A 25,017-nucleotide genomic window follows, 5' to 3' on the forward strand; every position below is an offset into this window, starting at 1 on the left:
GTGTGAGCTGAACCAGATTGAGATGTCTGCATGAGAGAAGAAGATTGGAGCTGACAAGGATCTGTAATAGCAAGCTATAAAGTGTTGAGTCTAGATCATTTATCTGTTGTTTCCTTACAGTTGCAAGGGCATTAAAATCCCTTAACCAGGCAGGTCCTAACAGGCCTGATTGTATAAATCCCTTAACTGGGTAGCTCAACAACTTGAGTTTAAATCCTCCAGTGAGGTTACTCCTAATAGGGTAAAGCTCCTAATAGATCTAAGTTGTAAAATACCTTGAATAGGGTCTTCTCTTAACCAAGCATTGTTGTAAAGCTCTTAACTGGGCTAGGCTTCTAACACGGTACATTCCGAAAGAGTGCAAATATTTTGTGGGTACTTATTCCCGCCGTGGTTTTTCCCATTTTGGTTTCCACATGAAAAATCTGTATGTTCATGTTGTGGATGGTTTATGCATTTGATGTCTTTTCTTTATGATGAACACTTAAGTTGCTATCGGTAATGTTTTGGTAAATCTACATTAAGTGATTGTTTGATCAGCTACCAATATTGGTTATTAACTGCTTTGTGAATTATAGTTCAGATTGGTGAAAGTTTGCAGTTTATTGTTATCACTGATTCACCTCCCCTCTCAGTGTTAACCAAATCCTCACATTAACGGTTGAGACATCATGGAAACCTACAACAAGCACAAAATCAGCTAAATTTGTATATTAATTAGCAGAGAATAGGGCATCATTTTGAGGTAGGGGACATGATGTACCTCTGGTTGCAACCATACAAACAATTTACTCTCAAGAAGAGTGGGGTTGAGAAGCTCCAGCCAATATTTTATGGACCATTCAAAGTTACCAGGACGGATGGGGAGGTTTCTAATGAGCTTGAGCTACTAGCTAACAGTTGAGTGCATAATCTTTTCCATGTATCTAGACTCAAGAAGGTACTTGGACACAATGTGATTACTTCAACTATGTTACCACCATTGGATGAGGAGGGGAAGTTGATCTTAATGCCTAAGGCTATTCTTGATTTCAGAGAGTGAGTCCTTTGGAAATAGACCTTCATAAAGTATCTGATCAAGTGGGAGGATTTTCCAATAGAGGATGCAACTTGGGAGAGTGAGCAGAGTTTACATCATCTAGAGTTGAAATTGTTTGAGAAAAAGCAATTTTGGGAAGGGCAGATTGTAATGTCCCCTTCCTAACTAGTCGACAAGGTGAACCATTAATCTAGTCAATTGAGTTCCCACAGGCTAATCGATAAGTGAATAAAGAACTTAAGATACATCTATTGGGTTTGGGCATAATTTTATATTATGATGAGGTCCAAGGCTTTATAATTAAATAAAATAAAATCTTAATTGAAAATGAAATATATTTCACTTATGTTATTTAATTATTATAAAGTAAGTTTATTGAGGGTTCCACCCTCATAAGTTTAAAGTTTATTGAGGGTTCCACCCTCATAAGTTTTTAAAAAGTGGGATGCCTAGGGAGTCATAAGAGGACAAAAAATTAAAAATTAAATGAGAGATATAATAAAATTAAAAGTGTTTTCCTTAAAAAGTATGCGTGGAAATTAGGGAAAAGCGAATGCTCTATTTAGGAGTCAATTGAAGATTAGATTATTGATTCAGGTTATTATCTTTCTGCAAGTTTTGGTTGCAGCTTCTTTTGGAGGCAAAAAAACCCGTCATGGATGACATCTTCTACATCGTTAAAAGATACAGTCTTGGAGATATGTGACTTCTATCCCATGAGCAATAGGTGGATCCATAAAAACAAATAATCTAATCATTTATAGGGTTGTTGCAGACTTGTGGAGGCTGATTACAGAGGTTTTGGAAGGGATTTAACTGACCAAATTAGGCGGATACGGATAGGGTTGCAAGAAATCTTCAATTAATATAATACCATTTTGTACTCATAATTGAAGGTGTAGTGCTCAAATATGAAGAATTGCAAGTCTGATTTTATGAGAACTGTAGTTTCTGGACAACCACTCATTTTGGGTATGTTTGAATTGGGATTTAAGGGGTTATTTATGAATTGGGTAGCTGTTATATTATTGAAATATTTATTATTTCTGTCAACATTTAGATTTGGAATTTTCAGCTTCAAAATTGCATGTTGTTAGTGTATTTTTAGAATTTATTATTTGCTTTTTATTTATTATTATAATCATTTGAATCATCAAGAAAACAAAACAAAAAAAACAACAAACCCTTCTGCACCTTTTTTTTAGTCTAAAAGACCACACAAAAAAATAATATAGTATTTTTTATTTTAAAAGAACAATGGCAACAACTCATTACAAAGAAGAACCTTCACCTTGAAGAGTATTCAACACACATTTTCTTTCGAGCCTCTTCGATACTCTATCTCTTTCCCTAATCACTTCAATTTCCTTTGTTTGAACTTTCTTCTTCCTTTTGGCTTTACAACAACTATTGCTCCCCATTCTACAAAAAAAAAGAAAAAAGAATCAAATCAACTTTTATGAAAAAGAGTGTGAAAGAGTATAATTTTATCTATATTAGATAGAAACCATGGGACTCTTAATAGTAGAGAGCCTATGGGGATTGTTGGAATGCCCAATGGATCTAAGTTCAATTTTTATACTCAAGCAAAATGGATATCCATTATGTGTTGTAAAACAAATATATGTTTTGTGCTCTAAAACATATCCATTTTATGAAGCTTGTTTTTTCAAGTGGTGAAAAAAAGATTCACAATTTACTGATATCAATTTTGTGAAGTTTAGTTTTACCAACAAAATAAGGCTTCAAAAATTCAAAAAATAGATATTCATTTATTTAAACCAAAAATGAATTTAAATAGCAATCAAATATAATATATATTATAGCATTTATATGATGTTTTATTATATTTATTTAATAAATTAACATTAGTATATTATAATATATGTTAAATATCATATTATAATAAATATAATATATTAAATATCATAAATTTAGGTAGAGAGAGGTAGGGTTAGAGGGACTAGGGGAGAGGAGAGATACAAATAGTAGGGAGGGGAAAGGGGCATAGAGTGAGGTAACTAGCGAGAGATTAGAGGAGAGAGAGGGTGGGAGACAGGGAGAGAGGGAGAGGTAGGTAGGTAGAGAGAGAGAGAGAGAGAGAGAGAGAGAGAGAGAGAGAGAGAGAGAGAGAGAGAGAGAGAGGGGTCAAGTGGGAGGGATACAAAAGGAGAGAGGGATAAAGGGATGAAGGGAGAAGGGAGATAGAGAGAAGTAGAGAGAAATAGAGGGAGGGAGAAAGATGTAGAGAGATGTAGAGAGAGAGAGAGGGGAGACATACATACATACAGGGGCATAGAGAGGGGTGCCTAATGAGACATAGATGGAGTGGTATATAGGTGGAGAGAGGAGGGAGAAACCTAGAAAGGAAAGAGAAGGAGAGAGAGGCTAGGAGGAAGAGGTGACGACCTAGACAATGGAGAGAGGGGATAGAGAGAGAGTATGAGAGAGTAGGGGAGGAATATATATATGAGGGTAAGGAAGGGGGATATGAGAGAGAGAGAGAGAGAGAGAGAGAGAGAGAGAGAGGGGTAAAGTAGGAGGGATAGAGGTAGAGGTACATAGAAAGAGGGAGGGTGAGGGGAGATAGAGAGAGAGAAGTAGAGAGGGAAAGGGAGGTGGCGAGAGGTGAGAGAGACTAGTGAGGGAAGGATGGAGGGAGAGAAGGAGAGAGTTAGAGGGGTATGTAGAGAGAGGTAGGGCTTGAGAGATAGTGGAGAGGGGAATATAGAGAAGTAGAGAAGGATAGAGGGGGGAGGGAGAGGTAGAGAGAGAGTTAGGTAGAGGGAGGGTGGGAGGGAAAGAGAGAGAGGTGGGGTAAGAGGGACAAAGTGGGAGGAGAGTTAGAGAGAAATTGAGAGGGAGAGGTAGAGAGAGATAGGGTGGGAGGGATAGAGGGAGGGAGAGAAAGAGAGGGAAGGATGATACAAATATGTAGAGAGAGGTAGGCTTGTTCATATAGATGGAAAGATGAGATAGAGAGAAGTAGAGAGGGATGGAGGTAAGGAGGGAAAGGTAGATTGGAAGGGAATTAGGGAGGGTAGATGGAGAGGTAGGTAGAGAGAGATAGGTAGGTTTGGAGAGATAGAGGGAGAGAGTAGATAGAGAGAAGTAGAGGAGGAGGGAGGGAAAGAGATATAGAGGTAGGGTGGGAGGAATAAATGGAGGGGTGAGAGAGGGAAGGAAGGAGTAGGTAGATAGAGAGAGGCAAGGTTTCATGGATGAAGGTGTAAGATTTGGCTATGGAGATAGCGACCCAAGATCTAGAGGCCTGATGGAAAGCACAATGAAAAGAGAATATCAATGTGGCAAGAATAAATTCTATCCTCATCAAGAATGCAATATAATATATCAATGCAATGAGAGTACAAAGGAGACCCTTGGTTAAGTAGGCCAAGGTGAGACATATTACTACAAAATATTATGACAAGTGTCATAATATTATGACATGAAACATAATGTGATAACTTATCCCCCACCTAAGGTGGAAAAGTTATAGTATAATAGCACCACTAAAGGTGCAAGTTACACATTAGGTGGAAAGTGATAATGTGATAAGTCCACTAAAGGTGGAAATGCCATATGTGGTGCCTAAGTAAACTGAAGTGAAAGTTGTAATTAAAATCTAGGTAAAAAACTAATAGGGTACAACACCTTAATTACACCAACATCCCCCCTTAAGTACTTAGGGAGAATGTACACAAATAATGCAAGATGGGGTACTTTCTACAAGGCCATGATAGGTACCCATGTACAAAAGCAAGATAATATCTCACAAATGGAAAAAATGAGAAAACCAATTGGGACAAAACTCCTCCCCAAAAGAGAGATGAAAATAAAAAATTCTCTCAAAGAAGAATAAGGACAAAACCCCATGTGATGAAAAAGTCTCCCATAAGAGAGAAGAAGAGATACCATGTAGTCCCCCCTCCCCCCCAGTATAGAATATTCACAAATGGTAGATACTCCAAAGTGGATGTAGAAGATGTTCCATGATTGTAAAACAATGTTTCTCCCCTTAGAAAGAAACAAAACCAAAGGTGTATGTGTGAAGTCTCCCCAATCCTAAAACTAATATGTAAGAATAAATATCAAAATATATGAAGTCTCTAAAAATTACTCAAGTGTCCCCATGTCAATGCTAAAATTTGCCCCTTACAAATCAAGTGTACTAGGCTACACTGTTGAAAAAGACAATCTAGGATCTAATGAAGATGAATGTAGAACAAGGTCCAAAGACTCAAGTGTCTCCTATGTAGACAAAGAGACCCAAATGTTGTACATAAGTATGTTAGATTCAATGACAATCCCAAAGACATTGAGAGGGTGAGGTGAATCAATGTCTAACTAGTTGACAAAATATTTAAACTTATTAATAACTTTGCAACCCAAAAGAGTGTACCGATAAATAAGAATTATTGCAATAAACAGAAATAATAGAGACAACATAGAAACACACCATAACACAAGATATTTAACAAGGAAACTCGGTGTGGGATAAACCTCGGTGGGATTTGTGACCCACAATATTTACTCACTGGCCAATAAATAAATACTGCTTACAATGAGGAGCCTTCACATGCAGGGAGGCCAACAACCTAGAGCTCATTGCTCAATAAAGAGTCACACTAACTACAAAATGGATTATCAAATCCAATATAATGTACTACTCAAAAAAGTATCTCTCATGCCAGGTTTAGTACCGGTTTAAGCTCAATCAATAACCAAAACCTTCACTGTCAACTATATCACCTTATACAAAATTGCCTCATCACACATTATACCTCTCTCTCATCTACTTACATAAAATGACCGATAAGATCTCATACATATATGAGTCTTTTACAATATACCATGTCGGATTTACAAAAGATAATTACATAACAAAACAATTCATATAAACAAAACTTTATCCCATTTCGGCTGAAGTGCCAGTATGCTTGTTGTCAATGCAATTTAAATGTCAGTGAAGTGCCTGTCGGTGCTAGTGTCTGTCCGTGTATGAAGTTTTGTGATGTCGGGCATGTAGAAACCAATTGCTGGTGACTTTCTAGTTGGTTGCCAGATGGTTGCCATCAATGACAACATCAACTATTCTCATAAGAGTGTAGAATGCCAACAATCTCCCCCTTTGGCATTGATGGCAACACTCACGAGAAAAATCAATACTGTTATCCAAAAACTGAAATCCAAAAAGATGTGCTCCCTCTGAGCAAGTGATCTCCTCTGTACATGGATTTTTCTCTCCACTACTCCCCCTTTGACATCAATGACAAAGGATGTCATCAAAAGAGTACAAAAATGCTACCTCAAGGTTTGTAACCAGTTAGTTACAATCTGAAAGATGTCTGCCAAAATCATATTCAGACTCTGCATAAATTTGTTGTTGTCATCTAAAGTTGCCTCAGTCTGCTGGATCATACCGGTGAGATAGTGCATCTGCTGCTCTGGTGATCGTTCTCCTTGTACTGTTGCTTTAGACAATTCAGTTCTCTGAGTAATCAGATAATCCAGCCTCGGACCAAGTTTATCTTATAGTTCCCGGGCATTAGACTTTATCCTTGCCTTCTCTTTCTCAAGTTTTTCTAATTTCTCCTCAAAGATTGCCATTTCTTGTTAAAAAACTGATATGAGTCTGGATGAACCTATAATATTATCTGCAATGTCATCAATTTATTTCTGTGTCTTCTTGATCTCCTTATCAATGTCCTCAGTCAAACAGTGAGGTTTACATGCCTCCCTATATAGCTCCTTATACTCCAAAATTGTAGAATTGAGTACCGGTAAAAGTGTATCCACATGATCGATACATTTCGTTATTGTGTTTTCAAAGAATGCGTTTTTCTCTTTTTCAACTCTCTCCTTTATGATATCCTCATTCACCTTGTCTATAGTTATAACATTATCAGAAATGAATTTGGACAATGTGTCCAATTTACCTAAAGAATCCTTAATGTGGTCTATTTGGTGCAATCATCTTAAGAATAGGTAAAGTGTTATCAATTGCCTTAAAATCCAATGCATTGCAATCAACTATCCTCTTTATAGAATCAAAAAGTACCTCTGTGATATTGGTAGGTCTGAATTCTCCTGTAGATGTACTCGATTCAGTTGTAGATTTCATCTCAACAGATGTCTGACCAATCACCTTTAGTATCTCATCTTTATTTCCATCAGATGTAACCATTTTTCTTTTATTTTCCTCTGGTGGATCTATCTGTGTTTGCACCTCAACCTTCAATGGTTTCTCAGATTGTTTCGGTGTCTCTGTAATTGTCGGTTTTTCAGTCTCAACATGAACCTCTGCCTCTATTTGTTTCTCTAAAAGTTCTACTGTTGGTTTCTTAGATTCCAGTGATCCTGTGCTATTACCTTTGTTCTTTGTGGGTTTTCTAGTCACTGTCAATTGCTCTGTTTGAGTTGGTATCTTAGTTTCCTGAGAGTCAATAGTTTGTGCTGGTTTCTCTGAAATTTTGCTATTATCAACATTGTTTTCCTTAACCTCTGAATTATCTTTATCCACAACAATGTTTTACCCTCTTGAGTATCCACATTCATTGTAAAGAGTATCTCAGACTCAGGGTTAGTATTATCATGTGTTATACCTTCGGTATCAGTAGCCAGTGGATCTTCTGAGTGTACCGGTGGTGTATCCAAAGGAGGCGGTGGAAGGTTATATGTAACCTTTATGTTTGGAATACCACCAACTTTGCCTTTACTCTTGTCCTTGTCTTTTTTATATACTTTGAATGTCTTTTTTAGGTATTCTATTTTCCTCTTTATTTTCCTTCTCTATATAGAATATATCTCATTTATCTACAGTCTCCTCTGCAATCTCTTTTACCCTTCTAGCCATCAGGCTTACTTGTCGGTGTCCACTAACAAATACAAATCGGTTAGCTTCAGAGATAACTTCATCAATTTCTTCCTTGGAGTTTACTGGATGAATAGCCAAGAGTGCTTCAACTTTCAATTTCTTATCCAATTCCATCACTGATAGCCTTTTTGCTTCTAGTCTCATGTAGAGATCATTTGGTAGCTCATCATTCACTTCTATCAAAACTTTCTTGTATATATCCAAGTGTAAGACAATGCTTTCCTCAATGGTGTTTCTGTCAGTATCATTTGAAGTGTTATACCATTTTCTTAAATTAGAAAAATTACCTTCCTCTATTATCTCATTCAGTAAATCATTCAATGTGGGGGTAATCGGTGTTTGTTTCTTCTTAGGTGTAAGTTTCTTCCTTGGTTCCCTAACTGCCCGATGTTTCTTCCTTTGTGTCCTAGTTTTCTTAGGTGAAGGAGAGGGTACCGATGAGGGTTTTCTCTTGCTTTCTACTCTTTTAAACTCAGTAGCCTTACCATTGTTAGTGTCAAAAGATGTTACAACCGGTGAAACATGTGCTTCAGGTTGTAGTCCTTCAAGTTCACTTGCCAATATACCACTGATGTTCATGACATTTTCTTTGATTTCCTTTACCTTCTTGGAGGCATCTCTAATGAATTTTTCTCTTCTCTTAGTCCTTTTTTGCATAGACACTTTACTCTCTATGGTTTATGCACTTCCAAAGAATTCCTCAGACGGCTCCCTTGGTGCATCAAGTAGAGCTTTAGTATAACTTTCCAAAATAGATAAGTCTACCTCATATCCCATCTCTGTAACCCAAATAGTTCTAGGACTTCTGCTTCCATCCAAGTTTCATCTCTCTTAATAACAAAGCAAATTTCCTTGTCATATTTATCAACTATGCTTTGTGGTAGTCTCTCTCTTGCTCTAATCTTAGATTGGAATGTTTTGAAATAGTCTGTAATGTTCTTAACACTTTCAGTGCCCATACTGGTGAAAGCATCTTGTATCTATTTTCCTACTGGGATGTCATAACCAAAATCCTTGTGACCTATGTCGGGTATCTCCTTGGTAAAGTACAACATCAGACATACTAGAAGGTTTCCAAAACAGAAAGTACCTTTCTTGTCACCCTTAATCTTCTTCAGGTTGTCAATTAATTCATCTTTAAGCCATTCACACACATCAATCTTAGCATTATTGTGTCCATCTCATATGCATTATGAATACATAGGCTTGAAACAAAATTTAGTCTATTTGCATGAGTAGCTTTGTAACCTAGTACGATACTCACATATCTTACATTTATGTCCTTAACATCATTTACTCTAAGTGACTCTTTATCAGATGTTGCTTCAGTTAAATCCATAACTCCCCTATTAGGAATTCTATTGGTTTTATCAGGCCTACTACTGGTTGAAGGTAAACCAGTAACTGCCTTAATTACTTCCCTGGTTATTTTGCAAACTGATTCTAACCACATGAATTCTCCATGGACTCTATTCAATACAAGTCTGACAACTTAGGAAATTCAAGAATGTTCAAAATCTCTACAAAACCTAAATTTTCCACAATCTTATGTTCAGGTTTGATTATTCCATTTTCATCATAAATGACCTCATTAAACATTTTCTTCAACTCCTCAGTCCCTACGTTTTCTATGTTGCAATGTATGTAAATTCTAGGGTCTTCTGCAAATGCTACACCCTTAGGGATTTTTAAAAAAGCTCCTACAAAATCATCTTGTTTCACAATCTCAAGGATAATCTTGAATACGCATCTAGGGCATTTAACATTTTCCACAATGGTAGGGTTCGAAATAAACTCTAGAACAAAAGATGAGGAAGCCATTTCAAACATAAATACCTCTAAATCAAAATTCTGAATGCTTGAAAATCACTTCACAGCTTTGCCTTAGAATTCCTTTCTCAATTTCGCACTCTCTGGTCATTTGAATCCTCAATGTTTTCGAAATGAGGGCTTCTCGGTGCTTTATAGCCAAAAAGTTCTTTAAAACATCATTAAATGCTCGTCGGTTAAGTGAAAACTTAACACATCCCCCAGTAAAGAAGAAATGTATCTTCTCACCATCAACTGAGGGTAGAATGCATGATCTTCAACTTGCTGCAATACCCCCTAAGGATTGTTCCTCAGTTAGATGAAGAATCTCCTGCCGGTGGAGGATTACTCCATTCTATCGATGAAGATATAGTTTCATCAGTTCTCTAATCACTCTTCTTAATCCATTGTTTTGAAAATTCTTGCTTAACTTCATTTACCTTTTCTTTGCCCTTCAAACTAGATCCTTTACTGTTTGCTGGTGCATTCTTGCTTCTACAAAATTTAGAAATATGTTCAATCTTGTTACAAGCATAACAAGTTACATTATTCCTCTGAATAGCCTTTCCATATCCTTGACCGGTTTGTGATCTACATTGATTAGATAAATACCCAAATCTTCCACAAACATAGCATTTCACATTCATTTTGCAATTTTCTGAATTATGACCAACTTTGTTGCATTTGGAACATTGACCGGTGGGTGAGTTTGTATTCTGATTATTTCTAAATCTACATGATTTTCTCTATGACCATATTTGTTGCAATTGAAACATTTTTCATTAAATTTATAAGTATTAGGTTGTCTTACCAGTTTGTTCTAATCTTGATTGTTTGCAGTACCAGAACTTTCACCATGATCAAATCCAAGTCCATTAGTATCTCCATTAGGTTTCTATTTTTTAAGCATTTCATCAAGTTCTTCTGAACTTTTCTTGAATTTGTCTTTGTGTTTATTTGCAGTAGCCAACTCATTTTCTAGAATTCCAACTTGTATCACAAGCTTAGCTTTATCATGTTGCATGTGAATCAAGTCTGTCTTTAACATATCATTTTCATGACCAAGTCTTAGATTTTCATTTCCAGCATCATTAAGTCTCCTAGTCAAGTATTCTTCATTCTTCTTCCTATCTTCAATATCTTTACATAACCTCATAGTCATATCTTGCATTTCATTCTTCATATTATTGTTTTCTTGTCTCAACGTGTTTGCAATGTCTCTAAGAGTTTCTTTTTCATCATTGTCATCATTCTGCATCTTCTCATGAAGTTCTTTTCTTTTATTTTGTGCTATAGCAAAGTTCTACTGAAGTCCTTAAATGAATTCTTGTGCAATCCTCAGATCATCTTCAATTTTTCTGCATCAAATCTTCAAGATCTCCTTCCAATCATTTTCTTATGTTCTTAATCTGTACCGGTGTCAAAATCATCCTCAAGTTGTTAGGCTTTTGAAAATAGAGGACCAGGCTCTAATACCAATTGTTAGATTCAATGACAGCCCCAAAGACACTGAGAGGGGGGGGGTGAATTAGTGTCTAACCAGTTGACAAAATATTTAAACTTATTAATAACTTTGCAACCCAAAACAATGTACTAGTAAATAAGAATTATTGCAATAAACATAAATAATAGAGACAACATAGAAACACACCATAACACAAGATATTTAACGAGGAAACCCGATGCGGGAAAAACCTTGGTGGGATTTGTGACCCACAATATTTACTCACTGGCCAATGAATAAATACTACTTACAATGAGGGCCATGCACATGCAAGGAGGCCAATAGCCTAGAGCTCACTGCTCAATAAAGAGTCACACTAACTACAAAATGGATTATCAAATCCAATACAATGTACTGCTCAAAACAGCATCTCTCATGTCGAGTTCAGTATCGGTTTAAGCTCAGTCAATAACCAAAACCTTCACTGTCAACTATATCACCTTATACAAAATTGCCTCATCACACATTATACCTCTCTCTCATATACTTACATAAAATGACCTATAATATCTCATACATATATGAGTCTTTTACAATATACCATGTCGGATTTACAAAAGATAATTACATTACAAAACAATTCATATAAACAAAACTTTATCCCATGTCGGTTGGAGTGTCAGTATGCTTGTTGTCGATGTAATCTGAATGTCGGTGAAGTGCCTGTTGGTGCCGGTGTTTTTTGGTGTATGAAGTTTTGTGATGCTGAGAATGTAGAAACCAATTGCCGGTGACTTTCCAGTTGGTTGCCAGATGGTTGCCATCAATGACAACATCAACTATTTTCATAAGAGTGTAGAATGCCAACAAAGTATCCAAAATCACATCAAAATAGAAAGAATGATCATGTAAATAATTAAAAAGAGGTTCAGAGTGGTCCCTCACAACAAGTGAAGAAGTATAATATTCATTAAAGAGAACATGAATGCAATCAAGTTTGCCTCTCATATATGAAGTGTAGGACTCCAAAAACAAACCTGCAATATCTATCAAGTGATCATCCCATGAAGCCATGTTTGGAAGACAAAGTGTCTCCTATTGCACTGAAAAAAAAGAGCCCAAACTATAGCAACACAATTATCATCAAATACAATAGTCAATGAAGGAGATGAAATACAAGGCTTAAGAACTGGATGTGAGAATACCCAAGTTCAAGCAGCCAATTTTTTTCTCAAAATTAGAATCCACACTAGAAGTGTGATCATTATCTAAAGAATCAAAGTCATCAATAGGAACAAATTTTGAAAAGGAGTACAACAAAGATGCATGATTGATCGCCCTCTAGTATGATTTCTCTATTCTCCAAGTCTCTGATAACAATTGAATTAGGAGTGAACTCCATAGTCTTCCTTGTTGCACAATGAGTAATTTGATAGATGTCAAGGAGATTGTTTGTCAAGTGAGGTACACATACAACATCATTGAAGGTTCCATCCCCATTATCAATAGATACCTTCCCAATTGCATTCATATATGTATGATTTCTCATCAAAATAGGTGGCATGTTGCAAGGCTCAAATGATGAGAACATAGACTATGAATATGCCATACGATGAGAAACTCCTAAATTTAGAAGCCACCTTGAATCATGACCTATAGTATCACAAAGATCTTATCCTTTGTTCTTACTTGTCCCAAAAATGTGACTCTATTTATTTTATCAAATTTAGCTTGTTTGGAACAAGAAATTGAAGTAGACATTCGGGAAGGAAAATTGATTTTATTCTTCTCAAGAAAAGGCTTCAATTCATCAATGTCCTTCTTACAATAATGGTGTTCTTCATGTCCTATCTTCTTGCAATATGTACAAGTAGGATTCTCCTTCTTAGATGATTTCTCTTTAGGAGAGTGAGAGGATTTAGATTCTTTGTAAATATCTTGTTCTTTTTCTTCTTTTACTTCTTATCAGGATTTCCTATTTCTTGCTCTACCTTAGGCTCAATTGTGACCAATGCTTGGTGTATAGAAGATTTGATTAGATCCATGTGAATTAAATTTTCTTCCTATTTGATTAGGAGGTTTACAAAATCATCAAACTTAGGATCAACATATGATGCTCCCATAGAAAGCCTATGTGTATGAAAGCTAGTAAAAAAAACTAAATACTTAGGATCAAGCTTGGATAACACATTAAGGATCCATTGTAAATCATCTTCTTAAATATTGCATTCCTTTAGCTATGTTCTTAATTTCTTGATTTTGGAGATATATTCTTGGATGTGGTAAAAAATTCTTGGATCAAGATTCATCAAATCATTATCAATCTGATATCCCCTACTCTTATCAATTTTACCATATAATTTTTCAAGAGTCTCCCATGCCTCCTTAGGTGTTTTACATGATTCAATATAAAAATACAAATAAAATGAGACTAATGAACATATACATCCAAGTGTTTTCTCTCTTTCAATCTCCCATTTTGATAATACATTAGGATCAATTGGTTGAGGATTTCTTTCCTTTAGATAGCCAAGACAACCCTTTCCCATGAGGTAATTTCATATTGATTTCTTCCATGATGTTAGGTGTTCAATTATGATTTCCCCATCATTTGAACATAGAAAATAAAAAAATATATAATCGACCACTGCAAGATTACCCCCCCAAATTACTTGATCAAGGAATCCCACCCTAAAGAAAATGATTTGACACTTTATACTTAGTGTGATTACAATGGCCACTTGCATAACAAAGGCTAAGTGGACTTCTGATTTCAATGTGTACAATAGCCACAACCAAGCAATATCAAACTCAGATCAATATTGAAAAAGCCAAATTGTGAATCTATGCATTACAATTGCCAAAAAATGCCAAAAAAAGCCATGTGTTGAAAGTGAATTTTTTATCACAATGACTACAAACTGATAGCATCATTGTGAAATACAAAATAAATTATGCACTTTCAAAAAAATAGGCACATGAAAAGGAGTCCATATGATCCCAAACGAAGCCTCCAAATTTTTTAAATGGGGAACTCTCTACTACAGCTGCAAAAAACTGACTTTTTGTTGATTTTTTTTCTAACAATGATTGTATCACTGCAATTATGACGATGTCAATCGTACAAACTACATTAATGACAATTGGGGGGTCAAATGTTTTCTCAACTCTAGGTGATAGTGTTTGATTTCTAAATTGACTGTCGATCTTGGGGTTTTTGGACCTCCTAAGCATGATGGTAGGTCTATGTTAACCCAAAAGTCTTAGAAATTAGAGGTGCCTCCCAAATTTGGTAACCACGTTCCACCTTCAAACTCTTGTAGATTTGGCCTCTTATGTCCGATTTGGACAAAACTGGCTTTATTGAACCTTCTAAATCCAATGGTGATTTCATATTTGACCCAATAAGCTTTTATTTTGACCTAAAATACAAATCCACAAAAATAATACTCCCAAAATTCACCAAATTACAATCAAAATCTGTAAAAAAGACTAACCAAAGGCACTCTAAAAGGTAAGATTTGGCTATGAGGATAACCACCCAAGATCTAGAGGCCTAATGGAAACCATAATAACAAGAGGAGATTAATTAATGTGAAAGGAATAAACTGTATTCTTATCAAGAATGCAATAGAATAGATCAATGGAATGAGAATACAAAGGATACCCCTTTGTTAAGTAGGCCAAGGTGAGACATAAGATTACATAAGATTATGACAAATGTCTTAATCTTATGATATGATACATAACGTGATAACACAAAACATAGGGAGGGAGGGAGGGAGAGAGTAGGGATAGAGGGAGACGTAGGTAGAGAGAGTGAGGGGAGATAAAGAGAAGTAAAGAGGAAATGAGAGAGAGTTAGAGAGAGGTGGAAGGAGGGATACATGAGGGAATGAGGGGGGATCTAGGTTAGGAGGGATAGAGGGAGAGGAGAGATAGAATTAGAGAGTTATGGGGAGAGATAGAGAGGTATGCAGAGAGAGAGAGGTGAGATGTAAAGGATAGAGGGAGGGAGAGATAGGTACAGAGAAAAAGAATTCTCCTAGCTCCTTGTAGTTTCATTTATACTTTTATTATAATTTAAATATGATATTTAATACTTTCTTGCAAAAATCCATCAAATGATTTTTTATATCATATTATATTATATTATATATTGATATTAATAAATATCATATATTATATTATATATAATAATAAAAATATAAATATTGATATTATAACATATATTAATATTCAGGCTATAATCACAAAAAATCATGTTTTAAGAAACATATATCCATTATTAATGGATATCCATTTTTTTGACAAATTTTTCTCCTTGACTATTACCTCAAAAATGTTTTGGGATATGGCTTGGGGGTATCAAAATTGAAAATTCAACTATCCCAATGCGTTTACAGATTTCCTTGGTTTTTCAAACTTCACCCTTCGTAGTAACAACTTTTTTAATCCAAATTTGATGAGAGAAAAAGAGATTATTAAGGAAATTTTCATATTTATACTCATATAGGATATGCCTTATTTTGAATTTAATAGATAATAATTATTGATTTTTTACATATTCTATGTGTAAAGTATTGAATGATAGGCTAATTGAAAGACATCTATAACTTTCAATGGTTCCACATTTTTTGAATCTAAAAGATGTGTCACACTCTATACTTTGCAAGCTATAGGTTAAGTTTTTTTTTTTTGTTTCATAATTTTTTGAAAAAGTTAGGGTGGCCATACAATTAGTTTTTAATAATTTAAAATATTCCTACTAAAAAAATCATTATTTACTTGCAAAAAAATTACAAAAAATTGCACATCACATTCCGGCATGTGTCCCCTACTCATTTTTTTCGCTCATTTTTAGAACATATGTTTTTTTAATTTTTTTAGAAATTTTAATACTATTGCATTAAAACTTTATTTTTTTCAAAATAAATTTATTTTTGTCAAAAAAAACCTAGTGTAAAAAGGCACAAACATGTCACATGTAATGCTTGAATGTGGCCCACAGAGTTTTTGGGGAAAGGGTTTCGACTGAAACCCAAATTCATTTTTTCTCTTTACAAAATGTGGGTTAACATGAAATTTGCTTGTATGGTTTCGGACGAAGGGGTTTTAGGTGAAATAGTTTTGCTTGAAGCTATCTATGTGGCTACCTAGTTCGCAACCACATCATCATTATTGAGAATTTCTTGAAATTTTTCACTTCAACTGAATATTTCTTTAGTCAAAAGGGGTTTTTTTTTTTAAGTACTCTTTTGTAGATCTTGAAGTTTACAATCCAAATATATATATATTTTATAACATTTTGATTAGTTTTAGTATGTTTTTTTTTAATATTATAAGTAGGTTGTAATAATAAAAGATGAGAGTGAGTAGAAATTTAATAAGTATGTTAAAATATATTCATTTTTTTAAAAAGATATGGTTTGCTAGAGGAGAAAATCCATTCAAAAATAGTATAATTTGTTTTCTTGAAAATGATGAAAAAAAATAAGGCAAAAATTGATGATAAATGAAAATTATCAAATTATGAGAAATTTGACTTTAAAACATTATTATAAGAAAAAAATTTATGAATTTTTTCTCCAAGCACTAGATATTGAAGTTATTTATTTGGAAAAAAATCAAGGAAAAATGACAGTGTTTGATATTTTTTTGTGATGTTTTTTTTTTAATTTTCAACATTTCAAATTTTTCTCTTAAATTTATTAAAAAAACATCAAATCAATTTTTTATTTTTATTTTTTAATTACAAGCATAAACTTCACCGAGAGTTCTATATTTCATTAGTTTACACCATTTTGAAATTCAAAACATAATTGCCACATTTTTGAGGTCAACTTTTGGCCCATCATGATCCTACACTTACTAAAAACTCTTATTAAATTTTATCTTTTCATCTATTTGAAAAGATAATTGAAAACTTTATTATCACTAATGTAACACCCCCACTATGAGGCCCAGGGGACTTAAACAAATAAACAAATGAAAATGAAAATAATTTTTTTTTAAATAAAATAAACCATACAAATGCATGGAGAAACATGATATAGCATGATAAGGAAAAATGTACAAATATTAAGTAGCAAAAGTCCTCAAGGCCCCACAACTATGTTACTCAAGGAATAACATTAAGCAATCATACAAGAACATAAAATACCTCATATAATCTACCAATGTCGTCTATTAAAAATAATCATGATACAAATTACATTGCCATGAGAATATACATATGATCATCAGTTACATTACAAGGTATCCATATGGATATAAACTCCATGAGTACATAGAGAAAATAAGTTCATAGATCTAGTTCATAATGAAAGTTTCAGTCTTCCCACGATCCATCACGAACATAATATAGAACAAACAAAACCCAATGGGTGTAAATAGCACTCCACCCAGCCATGTTGAACCATCAGGTCCACCCCCATGCAAGGAGGTATCAGCCAGACCCGAAAGACGCAAGGAAACATAAGAGGATACCAATGACTCACACGAGACTCACAAGACTACTATCACAAGAGACTCACAAGTAAGCCAACCAATTCTAGAGGCCTCAAGCAAATGAAGGAAAGAAAAGTAACCAAAAGAGACCACTAGGTATGCAATAGGGAAGGGTGTCATCACTAGGTTGTCATGGGTTACCCTGGTGAGTCTTCATTAGGTCTCGGCCCCCATCCTGGGTTACCCTGGTGACCTCTATCAACCCCCGACCCCAATACAACACTAGTAGACCACACCAACCTTTCTAAGGGACAAGATTGGTGGATTCCTGGTGCAGAGGCACCTAAGCACACAAGCACCAGGAGGTCAAAAGTCACAATATGAACAATTTATTGTATTTGAGTCATTCATAATGTATTAAGGTTATTTGAGTCAATTGAATCATAATATGTAAGGCTAAATGAGCCATTTTGTCCAAAGATATCATATTTGGTCCATATTGAAGTTTTAAAAGTGTCCATGTAAGAGTTAGTCATTTATGTCAAAAATTGTAAAAATTGCAAAGTTACAATATTGCCAAAAAGTGCAACAAAAGTGTAAAAATGAAATACATTGGTTATGAGGTGGTTGGAGTAGTTAGAAAGGAGTTTGAAATGGTTTATAAAACCATGTTTGGTCGAAATCAAGAAGGGAGATCCGTTTGGAGGGAATTTGACAAAGATTATCCATCAAACCCTCAAACTGTCATGAGGTTTTAAGGAATCTGTGACTGTCATAGATCCATGGAAGATCACATTTGATGTAATTTTTATATGTAGATGTTATTTAATGATAGATTGATGAAATATCTTTTAGATGAATCCTTTCTTGTGAGTTTTTGTGGAGTATTTGGCAAGATATGTTTGTTTTTTCAATGATTGTCAAAACCCTGCCAAGGGTTACCTAGTTTTGGGAAAATGATCATATCTTTTGATTTAACCATTAGATCTGGCTGAAATTTTGTGATAACTTGTTTAACTCAATAATATAAATTCTAACTGAAGCGATTTTCTTTATGACAAATATGTAAAATGTTATTGATGACTGTTTGTTACAGTTCATGGTGAAAAGCAGATTGGTGAAGGCAACAACAACCCAGTTGTAGCATTTGGTGTGGTCACATGAGGGATAATATTGAAGAAAGGATATATATGTTGGAAAGGTCTCTAAATCTTCTTTCCATTTCTTTTTGTCTTACTTTATTTGGTTAATAATTGAATATTTTGTGATCATTTTGGTGAAAACAGTTGTTAAGGGATGAAACCCTAAACTAGGGTATTCCATGGCAATAAAGAATTTGTTCTCTCATGTTATGGTGAATGTTATAATCTGAAATATTGAATGAAGGTTTTTAAGGATTTAATATAACCTTGGAAATTGGTTTGAAGTTGAGAAGAGTGATTTATCTTTTTATATGTCTCTTGATTCAAGTTTAAAGTTTACCCTTGAATGAAGGTTTTATGGTTTGTGATAGATGCTCTGCATCAAATTGGTATCAGAGCTAGAAGAGCCTGAGTGTGTGGGTAGAGCGCCGAAGGAGGAAATCCACACCAGGACCTAGCCAAGAAGGATTTATTATTTGGTTTTTGTTGATTTGTTTTTGGTTGCAAGGTGCTCATCCATCTAGTTGTAAGAAGGCAGACAAGGAAGGTCTGTCAAGGGCCAAAGGGATGGTCCAGGACCATGGGATGGTCCATTGATTGCCAAGAGACTAGGGAGAGAGGCAAAGAGGAGAAACCCTAGGTGAGGCAAGGGGGTTGTTGGTGAGGTGATGCAGCATGGAGAGGTGGACTTATGGTTGGTAAAAGCACTTGGGTGGCAGCCACTACAAACTCCATTGATAGGAGTCACAAAGTGATTGTTTGAGAAGGAAGCAGTAGCATAAAGAGGCATGAAGAGGTGAAGATGAAGACAAAGGTGAAAATTTTACTCAAAATTTTTCTTGCAAGTCATTGTACCCATGTTTCCAAGGGACTTGGAAAATTTTCAAGGTCGAGAGTATGGTGTAGAGGCACCTAAGCACACAAGCATACCAGGAGGTCAAAAGTCATAATATGAACAATTTATTGTATTTGAGTCATTCATAATGTATTAAGGTTATTTGAGTCAATTGAATCATAATATGTAAGGCTAAATGAGCCATTTTTTCCAAAGATATCATATTTGGTCCATATTGAAGTTTTAAAAGTGTCCATGTAAGAGTTAGAGTCATTTATGTCAAAAATTGTAAAAATTGCAAAGTTACAATATTGCCAAAAAGTGCAACAAAAGTGTAAAAATGAAATACATTGGTTATGAGGTGGTTGGAGTAGTTAGAAAGGAGTTTGAAATGGTTTATAAAACCATGTTTGGTCGAAATCAAGAAGGGAGATCAGTTTGGAGGGAATTTGACAAAGATTATCCATCAAACCCTCAAACTGTCATGAGGTTTTAAGGAATCTGTGATTGTCATAGATCCATGGAAGATCACATTTGATGTAATTTTTATATGTAGATGTTATTTAATGATAGATTTATGAAATATATTTCAGATGAATCCTTTCTTGTGCATTTTTGTGGAGTATTTGACAAGATATGTTTGTTTTTTCAATGATTGTCAAAACCCTGCCAAGGGTTACCCAGTTTTGGGAAAATGATCATATCTTTTGATTTAACCGTTGGATCTGGCTGAAATTTTGCGAGAAATTGTTTAACTTAGTAATATAAATTCTGACTGAAGTGATTTTCTTTATGAGAAATATGTTAAATTTTATTGATGATTGTTTGTTACAGTTCATGGTGAAAAGCAGATTGGTGAAGGTAGCAACAACCCAGTTGTAGCATTTGGTGTGGTCACATGAGGGATAATATTGAATAAAGGATATATGTGTTGGAAATTTCTCTGAATATTCTTTCTAGTTCTTTTTGTCTTACTTTATTTTGTTAAGAATTGAATATTTTGTGATCATTTTGGTGAAAATAGTTGTTAAGGGATGAAACCCTAAACTAGGGTACTCCATGGCAATAAAGAATTTGTTCTCTCATGTTATGGCGAATGTTATGATCTGAAATATTGAATGAAGGTTTTTAAGGATGTAATATAACCTTTGAAATTGGTTTGAAGTTGAGAAGAGTGATTTATCTTTTTATATGTCTCTTGATTCAAGTTTAAAGTTTACCCTTGAATGAAGGTTTTATGGTTTGTGATAGATGCTCTGCATCAATTCCATTATAGGCCTTCTCTACTTAACTCATACCTAAACAAGAATCAAAGAGTAAGAGAGGCAACAATTAATATTTTTAATGTGGTCTAACTACCCACCCAAGTTCATTATTTAAATTTCCACTTGATTACAAAACTCTCATTGAGTTACCCTAGTGACCACTTTGGGTCCCGACCCCCAATGAAAGCCACTCCCCCTTAACTTGCACCTAGGAATCCAAAATACCACAAGGTCTATGACACCTAAAACCACAAAGAGACATACCTCCTACCATAGCAAGGCTTGACTCACTTTCTAGAACAAGGTTATAAACAAGGAGGTACAATATAGAACAAGGAATGAACAACTAGCATAAAAGACATGTAAGATACTAATAACATAACATAATGAAATGAAGAATATCCATACACTATTTAGGACTCAAACATCCCCTAAACCCCGGTCCCATAATTCATTAGACAACATTCTCGTGTTCCCAACTAAGGTAGTTAATCTTCATATTGCACAAGAACAAAGGCATCTATACATAGTACCTCATGTCCTACAAATGAACTATTACACCATATTTAACTATTAATTATTACATTATTTAATCCTTAATTATTCTTTGATGCCCCAAGTACATGAGATATAACTAATATTTGCCATAACTGTTGGAAATTGCTACTGCTAGGATATGTTGTTGTCATTGATGTTAACATATTCATGTGATTTATTGCTCTGGTGGTTACAAATTGGTTTATTGGGATCATGGTTTAGTATATGGAGTATTTCTAGTATCATTATATCTTTCTGTATCGGTTTGAGTGATCCAGGATCTTAATTGGTCATATCATATGATCTAGTTTACAGTTTGGTTCTTTTGATCAATGATTTGTAGAGTTCCGTATTTCCTTTGGTATATTCTGGTGTGATCAAATCTTAAGTTGCATTTTTTGGGAGATTGTTTGGGATGTTCACATGTATCTTCATTTCAAATGGATCATGATTTGGTGCTCTGCAAGTTATCTTTCCTCATGGTAGTTGTTGTTGTTTGAGTGTTCTTGAGTTTCAGATGATCAATGAAGGTTTGATAAGTGGTATTGGTGAAGCTATTACAAATGATTCTATATTGATCATTGTGCATAGTTTTGATGATCTACATTGGTCGTTGTGCATAGTTTTAGATTTTTGTTTATCCAGTGGTGTTCTTCGTGATATGAGACCTATTTGGTGGTGTAGCATGTTGCGGTTGATTTTGGAGTTGATGCCAGTGGTGTTGCGTGTTTGATAATTTGGTTTAGGTACATGTTATGTCATGCATATCATTATATTGGTCTGGTGGTCAATCTTTGTATCGTCTGATGTAATTTTGTAATTGAGAGTTGAGGGTTTGGTCGACCTTGTTGTCAAGGTTGATGATTGATATATAGATGGTATAGTCATAAAAATTTGGTGTCGATGAAGTGTCTACATTATTAGAGAATGGTAAAGGTGTGAACAAGAAAATACATCCTTCGGCATTGTGATTGAGTGAAGATTGAAGTGTTGCTGAGTAGACAAATGTGCTTAACCAGAACTGTCATCAGGTATTTGCAGATGCTATTCTTTCAATTCATTTGATTTTGGATTGTTGTCCAAATATTTTGTAAGTCAATGAGACTTCCTTTTAAGGTAGTGAAGCTTCCTTGAGGGTTGTAGCCTTTCAAGTTATTGTATTTTGAGCAGTGAGCTCTAGGCAGTGAGCTTGAATTAATGTGCATTCCCCATTGTAATTGTTTTCACATACTACTATAGAGTATCATCTTATTGTGGGTAGGTTCCCACCGTGGTTTTTACCTTAACCGAATTTTCCCTATCAAAATCTTGGTGTTGTGTGTTGTGCTATCAATTTGTTTATCTTTGTTGTTGTTGCACTTAATCAGATTTGCATTTCAGGTTAAGTTTTGATAATCCAGTGAAAACTGATTCAACCCCCCCCCCCCCTCTCATTTTTATTTCATTTTTGTTGCCAGCAATTGGTATCAAAGCTACATCCTCCAGAAGAATATTGACCACTTGAGGAGATCCGAGATGGCAACTGGAATTGTTATCTTTAAGAAGAAGAGTCTAAGATTTGATGGAAGTAACTATTCTATATGGAAGAACCTGATGGAGGTGCACTTGTAATGTCTTGGAGAGGATTATTGGAAGATTACAAAGGATGTCTATTATGTTCCTCAGAATGGATCAGTTACTATTGTTGAGATCAAGGATGCTAAAAATAAAATTAGAGCTAAGGAAGCATTGCTGAGTGCCCTGATTGATTTTGAGATGACTAATGTGATGGGACTTCAGACTACACATGAGATCTGGGAGAAGCTTGAGACCTTGTATGAAGGAGATAAACAAGTCAAAGTTGCTAAGTTGCAAAGTTTGAAAGGAAAGTATGAGATGCTCAAGATGGGAGAAGATGAGAACATATCAACCTTCATGGCTAAGGTGAATGACCTTGTCCTAGGTATCAGATGTGTTGGTGGAACCCTTGAAGAAGATGAAATTTTTGCTAAGGTGCTAAGATCATTTCCTTATGCTTACAAACATAAGGTAGTTGTTATTAATGAGATTCAAAGTGTAATAATTGTGACAAAAGATATGTTGGTTGGAAAGATTGTTGCATTTGAACTGAGCAAATTTGGTGAATCACATGGAAATTCTGAGACAACATTTAGAGCATATGTTTCTGAAAAGTAGAAGTATGATCTAGAAGAATGCAGAATATCCAGATATGAAAGAGAGAGAAGAGAGGTGGAAGAGAATGGAAGAGAATTGGATGAGCTTGAAGCATTGATTGCCCGGTGATTGCCTAAAGAAGCTTGTAAGTATGATGGAAAATTGCCTCTGAAATGTTTCTCTTGCAATAAGATAGGACATTTTGCTTCTAGGTGCTCAGAGAGAATGTCTAAATACGATAGGCATGATAAATTTGATAAGCATGATAGGAATGATAGATATGAGAAGCACGAGAAGTTTGATAAGCCTTACAAGCCTAACTAGAAGTATAAACATCAGAAGAATTGTTATTATGTTGTTGGTGAAGATGTTATAGATGAAGAATCAGAAGGAGATGAAATTGTGTTTATTTCTATTAAGGAAGATGGATCGATACCTATGAATTACACAAGATGCACTATTGAGGAGAAAGCTTTATCTACTAAAGTTGAAGAGAAAGATGAATGGGTGATTGACAACGATTGTTCACATCATATGACTAGTGATAAAAGAAAATTTGTGAGTATGGATAAGTATGATGGTGGAGTAGTAAGATTTGGAGATGACAAAGCCTATATGATCCATGGTAGAGGTTTTTTTTCCTTTGATGGTAAGCATAACACTGATGATGTCTTGTATTTTGAAGGTTTGAAGCATAATATTTTAAGTATTGGATAGATGGTTGACAAAGGTTATGAATCGCAATTCAAGAATGGAAAATGCAATATCCTAAATGCCTTCGGTATAGAGATTTCATTAGGAACTAAGACTGAAGGTAATATCTTTCATTTGGATTTCAGTGAGAAAATTTGCTTGATTGCTTAGATTGATGAAAGTTGGTTATGGCATAGGAGAATGTGTCATGTTAATTTTGACTCAATGATTAAGATCAATTATACTCAAGATGTTAGAGATTTGCCTAAAATTATTAAGCCTGCTAATCTGGTATATAAGGAATGTCAAATGGGAAAGAAAACAAGAATTTCTTTCAAAATTAAGTAGTATTCATCTAATGGATTGCTAGATCTTGTGCATACTAACCTATGTGGACCTACAAGTATAAGAAGTGTACAGGCTGATGGATATTTCATGTTACTGATTGATTATTATTCTAGAATGATGTGGGTTGCATTTTTTAGGGAAATCAAAGGCATTAGACAAATTCAAGATATTCAAAGCAAAGGTTGAGACTGAGACAGGATTGAAGCTGAAATATTCAAGATTTGAAAGAGGAGGAGAATTTTGTTGTGGTGAGTTTAACTCATTCTGTGAGAAGCATGTAATCAGAAGACAATTATCTACTCCTAGAACCCCATAGCAGAATGGAGTTCTTGAAAGGAAGAACATAACTATATTGGATGTTGCAAGGACTATTCTGATTGAAGGGAATGTTTTGAGATTCTATTGGAGAGAAGTTGTTAGCACT

Source organism: Cryptomeria japonica, chromosome 11 (genome assembly GCF_030272615.1).
Source record: "Cryptomeria japonica chromosome 11, Sugi_1.0, whole genome shotgun sequence".
In the NCBI taxonomy this organism is placed as follows: Eukaryota; Viridiplantae; Streptophyta; class Pinopsida; order Cupressales; family Cupressaceae; genus Cryptomeria; species Cryptomeria japonica.